General features: G+C 36.6%; 1 pseudogene; it reads left to right on the top strand.

Moving 5' to 3' along the window:
• The first annotated feature begins 10,369 nt into the window (after positions 1 to 10,369).
• LOC114633423 lies at positions 10,370 to 10,535 on the top strand (annotated as a pseudogene).
• Positions 10,536 to 10,939: the final 404 nt, after the last annotated feature.

Raw genomic sequence — 10,939 nt, 5'->3', positions numbered from 1 at the left:
ATATTTTACACTTTTTCAATATGCTTACTCAGCTTTTTGGTCCTACGTAGCTCTGTAAGGTCTTATTTAGATTCTAGATTCCTCATATGTTTGTCCATGGATATCCATTATATTGGTGTTTCGATGAAGGGATCAGGGCTGGAATCTGACAATTTTGACAATAATATTCTTTCATCTACTCCTGTGATTATTTTAGTTTTCATGCTGTATATTTAAATCAAGAAATGTGTTTCTTTCCATTTTTGTCTCATTTATTATTTCAAGATCCCTTGTGATTGCATATAAATTTTTGGATGAATATTTTAAAATGATATTAGAATCATGGTGGTAATTCCATGAATATATAATTTGCTTTGGGTAATACAGAGTTCTCCCAATCCATGAAAACATAATGCTGCTTTCCCATTTGCTTTGATTTTTAATTGGTTTTAGCCACAGTTTGTTTGCTTTCCTCAGTGTACATTGCTTTTGTAAGAATTCTTTTTAGATTATTTTATTGTAGGTGTTTACAGCCTAGAAGTCACTGTGTAGCTCTGGCTTATCCCACACTCTTGATTTTTATGCCCCAGCTTCCCAGGAGTGTAATTATGGGCATACACTACCATACTCTATACAAATGGTGATTTGTCTTTTCAGGATGTTAGCAATGGGAATACAACTGCAATTGGCTTTTTTGGGTAGATATTTTGCCTCTTACTTTGTGGTTTTAACATGTATTTTGTGGAGTCTTTAGGATTTTATACACATAAAGTCATGTCATCTATAAACATAGAGTTTGTTTTAGTTTTTAATTTGAATACTAGTTCATAATGTCTGTTTCCTAATTAGTCCTAATTTCCAATATTATGCTAAATATATGTGGTGAAAGTAGGCATCCCTGCTTGTTTCTGATCTTTCAAATGAAGCTTGCCACCTTTAACTGATAGGTATTACATTATCTGTGCTGTTTTCATATATGACTTTTACTTTGTTAAATAGTAGTAATAGTTTCTCCCTGACTTTTTATTATGAAAATGCACTGAGTTTTGTAAAATGTTTTCAGCATTAAGGCTTTGCCTCTTTATTCTATTGATACGATGTATAATTACTAATTTTATGTATTATTTTGAGTGACAAAAGGTTGTGTGTATATGTTGGCTAACTTTATTCTGGATAGGGTTTTGAGTGTATTTCTGGATGAGATTAACATTTGAATTGCTGAGTAAATAAAGCACACACATTCAGTGTGGCTAGGATTCGTCCACTGCATTGAAAAAAACAAATGACAGGACAAGTGAGAATTTATCTTCTCTGTTTACTGTCTTCAAGCTGGAACATTAATCTTTCCAGGCCGTCAAATTGAGGTAGAGCCATCATGCCGTCATCAATTTTCTTGAGTTCTCGACGTACACATTGCTGCTCTTCTTTCTCCATAATTATGTGCTTTTAATTTCTTCTAACAACTCTCTTTCCTTTCCTCCCTCCTTTCCCTTCCTTCCTTCTCTCTCTAATAGGTATTTCCTATTGGTTTTCATTGTCTTAAGACCCCTGGTTCAGCTAGATGCACTACACTGTTTTACTTTCACGAGTCATGAAAGAGATTATATAATCAGTGGATTTGTTTGTTTGTTTGTTTATAATCTCAACTTTGCCATACATTGTGTGTGTGTGTCTCTGTGTGTCTCTCTCTGTGGGTGTTATATCATTCTTTGCTTCCTTGTCTCTAAGGTTTCTTGATTAAAAAAATAGACTGATAATATCATTGAGGATCTTTTCAATGTAGTCAATATTTTCTTTTTTTTTTTGATTTTCTTTTTTCTCTTTTACTTTGCCTATCAACTGTTTAAATATAACACGTCTCAATGTGAACCTATACTTTTCTTATTTAATTTCACTGAGATTTCCGGCTGTTCAGATTTATGTTTCTGCACAACTAGGGGGAATCTTTTGTCATCCTTATTTTTCTGACAGTCTTTCCACCTTTATCTCTCTCATCACCTCTAGAACTACCCAGATGTGTACACTGGTTCTGTCCATCATATTCCACATGTTCCTTCAAATTTGCTCCTTTTATCTATTTATTTTGAGTCAGTCATTTCAAATGACTTGTTTCCAAGGTTAATTTTATTCCTTCTAGCTGCTGAATTAAACTGTGTACTATCTGCTGAATTGTGTACTCAACACTTTACCACAGTTATTGTACTATATGCTCAGGTCCTGGAATTTCTAGGGTTTTTTTTTTGTTATTTTTAGTTCCTTTTATAATTTTTATTTCTCTTGGTTGATATGATCATTTTGTAATTTTAATGAAAATCTTAGGACTGTGTGCTTCTCTTTAACCTTTTCAATATATTGAAGCTGTTGTGGCACTGGTTAAGGGCACTTGATTGTCTTTCAGAAGACTGGACTTTGGTTTACTGCATTCGTGTTGGGTAGTTCTCTAACACCATCTCCAGGAGAAGTTCTGGCCTCCATGGGCACGTGCACTGATGTGTGTGTGTATACATGTACATACACATGCACACACACAGCTAAAAAGAAAATAAATCCCAAAAGGGAAAATTGTTGTTTTAAGGTTTTTGACTAAGCTAGGCATTGTAGAATGAGCTTGAGATCCCTGCACTGAAGAGTCTGAGTCCTGAGGACTGTAAATTTGAAAGCGATACATCCTGGGCTATATGACACAGCAAAAGGTCATATATTTAGAGGAATTTGACTAGATACTCCTCTGCCTATGTTTCTTCTTGGATAGTTTAATGATAACTTCATTTTTTTCTCTCTATGAATGTGATAGTTATTTTTACTGTTGTTTTGTACACTCTATGGGGTCCTAAATGGATAAAAATTGTGCATTTAAGAGAACAACTGTTTCTCTCAGTCTTTTTTTAGATTGGTCCTGTGCCAAAACGGTCCCTCAATAGTTAGTTAGTCATGTTCTGTGTTCTTTCATCAGACTGTGGAAAAAGTTTGACATTATTAGTCTTTACTGAACAGGCATCTCTCACTAGTTTTTTGTGTGGCTTTATGAAACACGCACACACACACACACACACACACACACACACACACACACAATCTATTTCAGTGGAGTCTCACCGGGAATATGACCCACACTTCAGGGTATCTTCCATGCTCAGCAGTAGATGACCAACAAAAAATGAACTTAATATTAGTTTTGCAGACTTTTTATCTTATAACGCTCTGTTTGAACATTTTGTTTTGTTTTACTGGTCTTTTGTTTGTATATTTTGGTTTCTGATTTTTTTTGTGGGGAGGTAAGGAGGATTTGTGTGGAGTTTGTAAAGGGGAAAGGCATAATCAAAATATATTGTGTGAAAAAATGGCAAACATATATATCTCACACAGTATATGTGTGTATACATGTTCTTTTAAACATCTTAACTATCCCAGAGTTTTATTCTACACTCTACTTATCATTTTACCTTTATCTATAATCCACAGCCCCATTTGTCTCTAAAGAACTATTTGTTTGTTGCTGGGCCAAGCAGTGACTACTGCATCTTTCCACTCACGATCAGGTTAGGTAAAATAATGATCAGACCTTCAGGCAACCTTTGGGCAAGGTGGAGAGTTACAAGTAAGGTCCCCTGAACTCACCACTGTAATTTGTTGAAGAGAATTCAGAACTGTTCTACCATCTGTCTGATGTGGATGCTGGGAACCAAGCCTAGGTCTTCATGAAAAGCAGTATGTACTCTTAATCGCCAAAGCATCTCTACCTCCTCACCAAAAGGTTTCATCACTTGATTTCTGATTGGGGTGACAGACAATCTTAATGTAATTTGCATTTCCCTGATGGCTAAATACAATTAATACTTTTCCATACACGTACTGGCCATTTATACTTCTTCTAAGTGTCTGTTGAGTTCATTCATGTGTGTATTGGCTGGATTACCTGTTTCTCCGGTGTCTACTTTCTGATTATCTTAAAGCTTAAATTTTCTCTAATTCTTAGAAAACCTTGTTTATGGGTTGGAGAGATGACTCAGTGACTAAGAACATTGACTACTCTTAAAGAGGTCTTGAGTCCTAGTCCCAACAATCACATGGTGGCTCATAACCATCTGCAATGGGATCTGGTATGTCAGCAACAGTGTACTCATATACATAAAACAAATACATCTAAAAAAAGATAACCCAAAACCATTTTTAAAAAAGAAAAACTTGTTTATTAAACACTTCATTAATATTTTCCAACTAACTGTTGTTTTCAATTTTTACTTTGCTGTTTTTCTACTTTTCTTTTTAACTATCTAGTCTAATCTTTAAGTATAAAATTCCCCTTAGTACACTTTCTTTTGGGGTTAGTATAGCGTATGTTCATTATATTTTCTACTTTTTCTCCTCATTTTCTTCTCTGATCTGTTATTTAACTTAGTCTAGCTATTTGTGCCTTTCCTTAGTGACCTCTAGGCTTCTGCAGGGTCCCGAATCCAGAGCCCTGGCCTAGTCTTACCACTTTCTCCTGTGCTACAGCTAGGCTCTCACCCAGGATCCTTAGTGCTGCCTACAACATCCTGCTTCACACCTAGACTTTCTAGATCCTCTTCCAGTCTAGCCTGGTGAGTCCCTACTGACAGCCAATCTTTATTACCATGTAAACTGGTGAGAAGCTTCAGCTGAAGCAGCAAAATTTGTGTTTGTCAATGTAATGTACCAAAGGTGAGTGCATTTGGAGGGCCTTGGGAGGGATAAATGGGAGGGTTTAGAGGGAGAAAAGGGGAGGGGGAAGTGTTGTGATTAAAGTAGAATCTCAAAAATAGACAAAAACACAGTTCCACAAATGAAAAAGACAGACCCACATTCTTTGGCTTACAAGATGATGGGAGATTTTAACCAAATGAGTGAATTAAAAACTTGCATGGATAAAATCATAAAAAACTGGGAAGAGACTAGACTGTGAGAGTGTTCAGCGTACAGTATTTACATTTGTGTAATTATTAAAGAATAAACTTGATCAAAAATATTTGGAAGTTGAAAGTATATTTTTATTTCTGCTAAAAAAAGAAAAGACAGCTGTTGCTAGACCTGAAACATTGTGGAAGAATATTAGTAATTGGTTTGCAGGAAGAGTTTGGGCAGCTTTGACCTAGCAAACTCAAGAAAGCCTAGAAGGCTGCAAGTGGAGCGTCAGGGGTGACAGGTGACTTTCAGGGAATCAGAATGCTAACTGGTAACAACAGACTGATGAGATTTTGGGTAACGATGAGCTCTCTGACAGAAACTGTTCTGCAGGCCACTCCTTTTACACTGTGGCCACTAATCTGGAGGTACCTTGTCCTTTTCTGAGATTTTGTGGGAAGCTGAATTTAAAGCTGACAACCTAGTTTATCTGCTGGAGGAAACTGCCTAGCAAACTGGCAGCGGCCTGGGCTTCTAGTAGGATTGACAGAGTCAGGAGCAAAAATGATTCTGGGAGGAATGGTACGAAAATTTGCAGTTTATTGAGAAAATAAACACAAAGAAAGTACCAGTCAATGAGGGTGGCTTAGTTACTTTTCTTGTTGTTGTATTAAAACACCCTGATGGTAGTAACTCCGGGGAGAAAGTTTATTTTGGCAAACACTTTGAGGGGACAATCCCCCATGGCAGGAAAGCTGGTGGCAGGAGCTCGTCAACACATTACATCTACAGTCAGGAAGCAGAGAATGATGAACTTTGGTGTGTAGCTGCCTTTTTCCTTCTTGTGCAGCTCAGGACACAGGCTCCAGGAATGGTGCCATGCACGATTAGGGTGGGTTTTCTCACCTCCATTAATCTAAATCACAGTAATCCCTCACAGGCATACCCGGACGCTTGTCTCTTAGTCGGTTCCAGATACTGTCAAATTCATACTCAACACTAACATCACAGAAGGTACAATTGCAGCCATTAGTGTCATGAAAAATTAAAAGTAAAAAAAAAATACATCAGCTTGGAAAATTAGAATGTAAATTTCTGTACACTTAAATAACAGGTCTTGTGGTAAGAAAACCATTGTCATGTTCAAAGAAACACAAATTAGTTTCTGTGAGAGACACAGATTGAGGATAGTTCTTCATAACAAAAGAAAGCAAGAGTTTTAGAATCACAATAGGAAATACTCCTCAAAAGTGTCTCAGGATTAGGAAGGTACAATAAAAGGCACAAGTTTATTGTAAAAGAAAAAAACTTTTTAAAGTTACCTGGGTGTTTTTTTTTCACAAGGTTGTCTTCTTCCTGTTTTTCTTTGGTGAGAAAGTAACATAATTTGAAAACTGACTGTGGTTGAAGCATGATTATTTGTTTGCATAACAATAAATTAATTTTTATTCTTTGAACATGTGATACTTTTATCCAACATATATTGATTATATCTGCCCACCACTACTTCCCTTCAAAGGCATAATGTATTGTGGGCCTGTAGCGGCTTTAGCAGGCATCACAAGCAAGTCTATGCTTCATTACAACCGGAGCAAAGAGACAAGAGGCCCAGAGACAAGATTTCTCTTCCAGGGTGCTCTCACATTGCTGTACTGCCACCTACTTACCTACCTATTGAAGTTTCTAGAACCTTCACCAATAGGCTAGGGACCAAGTCTTCAGGGGAACACTTGATATCAAACCTTAATGTATGCTTTTTCAAAATGTTTCTCAAGAAGGTTATCTATCTCTGAGAAAGTCCGAAGAGATGCAAAACTAAATCAGGCCCCTGAACCAATTCAGGAAGGTGGCAGAGAAGTCATAGTGAATAGTTACAACTCTCAGTGAGTTTGGCAAACATTGCTCCTTCTGGCATTAATAAGACACACAAAAAAGTGGGTAACCATCACTGCAGCCACTACTTGATTGTAAAGGTAAAGATCATAAGTAAGATAAAATGTCCCAATAACCTAGTGTAAACATTTTCAGATTTGTTTCATTAATAACTCACCTGGTAGCCTTTTTATGAAATTTTTAATTCTGATGTTTATTCTCTTCTTAAGATAGTTACATCTATAAAGGCACAAGTCCTCAACATTCCCTGCTTCACCATTCTCAATATCACACATAAATTTGTTTTAAGAAAGATCTCACATTATTCAGAAGATAAAATAATTTTCTTCTGCAGCTGTAACTTGTTTCTAATACTTGTTTCTTTCATAAAGTAAATGCAGTCCATTCGAGTATATATTGCTCATTGTCTATGAGACACAGTAAAGTTATGGGGCTAAGTGAGGTATTATGGAGATCCTTAAAGACTAGGGTTCTTCTGTTGCTTTCACAGAGTGAATCAGGAACATATTGAATTGAGCACTTGTTTTGCTAAGAACTATAAGTACGTCCCTGAAGCCTTATTATAGAAAATAACTCTCACAGGATGTTATTGAAGCTTTATAACTCTTGACCTAATGCCTGAGTTCTGAAGTACATCAGTACTGGTCAAAATGTACTTACTGGACTAGCTCCATTGGTGTTTGCTGGGAATTAAAGTGACAGTTTATGGGTGCTATCTCTCACTTGCTCAAGAAGGGGACCAGGAGCTTATATTGTTGTTGTTGCTTTTAAGTTTGCAGTAGTGGGGAGTAGTAGTAGTCAAGGGGAAGTAGGAGGGTACTAGGAGGGATGGAGTGGATATAATCAAGATACATTGCATATGTATACTAAATTGTCAAAGAATAAATGATTTTTAAAGAGAAAAACCTGTGCAGGCTATGCCTGTACATTACCGTTATCTGCTGGTGACTAAAACTTAGAACTAGTTTAAAGTTACAGGTCTAGAAATGGGCCTAAATTGGAAGAGTGTTTGCCTAGCATTATGTGGAGACCTTGGTTCAAATGGAAATACCACATAAACCATAAATGAGAAATAGTGTTACCTAGGCACTCAGAAGGAGTGGAGGCAGTGGAGGGTCAGAAGTTCAAGGTTATCCTCAGCTATATAGCAAGTTTAAGGCCAGCCTGAGATAGATGAAATCCTATCCCAGTTTTGTGTAGTAAAAGACATACTTATTTTTAGGTCCTGTGTTGGAGCCTAGCTGTTGGCTACAGCACAGGAGAAGTGGTAAGACGAGGCTTTCCCCTCTTTCAAGTAGGGAATAAAGAATGTTTGAGGAGGCAGTTAAAAGCTTCCAAAAGGATAGATTAAAGTCAAAAATAATGATTCTAAAAGCATGAAACATTGGTGAGAAGGTTCAGTTGAAGCAGCAAAACTTGTGCTTGCAACTGCAGCATGCCAAAACTGTGTGAGAATCTGCATGGGGATTGGATCACATCATTGTCAGAAGTCCTAGGATATACAGAGATTGGCTAAGCTTTCATAAAAGCTATCCCCATAGCCTTAGATGTTGATGAATAATTATCTGTTTGAAGGGGAATAGCCTCAAAGAAAATTAAATATGAATAAACTGAAGACTTTTTTTTGTAATACCTAAGTTCTGTATGAACTGATCCACAATTTATATGATGGGGAAGGAAATAATAGGGAAAGTAGATGACTTATTCAGAATATACCATATGTAAAAGCAATTTAAACACACAGTGGATGAATGGATAAAGAAAATAAGCCAGGCACAGAAAGATAAATACCATGTAATGTTACTCATATGTAGAACCTAGAATAGAAGTTGGGAATAGAAGAGTGGTTATGAAGAGATTATGTTGAATGATTAGGTGATGTTGGTCAAGGGATATGAAATTTCAGTATCTAATGATGGTAAGTTCAAGGGATCAATTGTGCTATACAGTGGCTATAATTAGCAACACATTAATTTTTTTTGAAAATACCAACAGAGTGGATGTTAAGGGTTCCTGTTACAGAAGTGATAAACCTGGGGAGGGGTAATAAACAATTACTGAGAGCTAGTCATTTTACTATATATGTCTGCAATATATATGCATGTTTCAAGACATCATGCTGTACATATTGTCATTTTTAATCTGTGGATTTGAAAAAAAAGTTATTAAAATGACCTGGGGATTCCTAACTCCTTTGAAGTAATATATTCTTATACTAAGTATCTGTAGTTACATAATAATCATAATAGCTTCAAGCAATGCTTATTTATTATCCTACTTAATTTGAATCAGGAGTTCAGCCAAGCCTTAATGGGTTCCTCCTCATCAAAGCTTTATCAGATACTAGTGAATTATTGACCAGCTCATAAGGCATAAAGTGTTTTTCTTTTTCTTTTTTTTTCTTTTTTTTCAAGACAGAGTTTTTCTGTATAGCCCTGGCTGTCCTGGAACTCACTCTGCAGATCAGGCTGGCCTCGAACTCAGAAATCCGCCTGCCTCTGCCTCCCAAGTGCTGGGATTAAAAGTATGCACCACCACTGCCTGGCTCATATAGTGTTTTGTAGAAAGGTTCAATTTGCTGTAATCTGCTATAGCCTTAGTTAGCTGCTATTTTTGGTCCACAAGATACATGCATTTCTTCATAAAGATGTGGACCTCTCTACAGGATAACACACAGTGTGACAAAGGGCTTCATCTGAATGAGCAAATGGGAGATCAGGAGACTGATCACGGCAGAAGCCACAGTCATATGCTAATCTCTGACATTAGAAGCAAGTCACCAGGTCAAGCATGTATTCAAAAGGAGAAAATATACACAGAATATGGCTAATATGAGATGGAATCACTGGGAATGATCAAGAAATAACACCATCATTTAGCCTACCTTCCAGAGCTTCACAGTAAAATGAAGATAATATTTGTACTAGATGTGTATTGATTGAAACAATTCTACATCAGTAATTAATGTCAGAACTTCTGGCACAAAATGACACTACTATGTTGTCAATGAAAGAAGGCATTATCTGGAGATCAGACTATATCTTTCAGTGAAGAAAACATTTGCAAAAGGATAGAAGTATCTTAATATATGAACTCTGGTTATTGTCTTCTGGGAGTCTATAAACCCTAACACAGAAATGGAATATCCTTTCCTGTCTTATGTCATGAAGCAGATTCTAACTTGGATACTGTTTTTTTGTTTTTGTTTTTGTTTTTTCGAGACAGGATTTCTCTGTATAGCCCTGGCTGTCTTAGAACTCACTCTGTAGACCAGGCTGGCCTCGAACTGAGAAATCTGCCTGCCTCTGCCTCCCAAGTGCTGGGATTAAAGGCGTGCGCCACCAGCGCCCGGCAGACTTGGATACTCTTATAAGTGATACATCATTCAACTTAGAGTGTACTTATACCCTCATACCAAAAGATAACGTGACAGGAAGGGGGCTTAATTCTCATATTCATATCATTCATTGAGTAGTGTCTTCTGAATTGTGTGTCACGTTCAAATGAAATCTTAGCAATTTTCCCACAGATAAGGTTTCAATGTGTCAGACAATAATAACATTTTATTCTAAATATATTAAAAAATCACCTGGAGTTGCTTAGTCTGTTGTAGAACTGATGTGCTTAAACGCTTACTAAGAATGTCTGCATCCCCATGAAACACGACTATATCCAGATTTATCATGAAATTTGGGTAGGAATGGGTTAATGACCTCATCTTTTATAAAATAAGAACTGCTGATAGAAGAGATAAAGCTTTGAAAGGGTCCAGTCCTGCATCTACCCATGGACATCATTAACCATTCTGGGAATCAACTCAAGATGAATTGTATCAGCTAAACTTAAGCAATCTGTGTTCAATGTGGCATTAATAAATTGGTATCTAAGAAAAAATAATGTAATGTTATAGGTAACTAAATATAAGACACATTAAATTGAAAATTGGAAGAAATGGATAAATTAACTTGAGGCTTGAATGACTTTTTGGAACTTTTAAATATTATATATTAAATATACAAAGTAATGAGCTTCACTATAGCACTGTCTTGTACAAAATTATATAGAATGTGAGCAGTTACAGTGATGACACATGATTTAATCCCCACACTCTAGAGACAGAGGCAAGTTGATTTCTGAGTTTGAGGCCAGCCTGGTCTACAGGGCAAGTTCTAGTATAGCCAGGGCTACACAGAGAAACTCTGTC

The sequence above is a fragment of the Grammomys surdaster genome, unplaced genomic scaffold (assembly GCF_004785775.1).
Source record: "Grammomys surdaster isolate TR1022 unplaced genomic scaffold, NIH_TR_1.0 654, whole genome shotgun sequence".
In the NCBI taxonomy this organism is placed as follows: Eukaryota; Metazoa; Chordata; class Mammalia; order Rodentia; family Muridae; genus Grammomys; species Grammomys surdaster.
The sequence above is the reverse complement of the archived record's forward strand: the minus strand, read 5'-3'. Positions and strand labels throughout refer to the sequence as shown.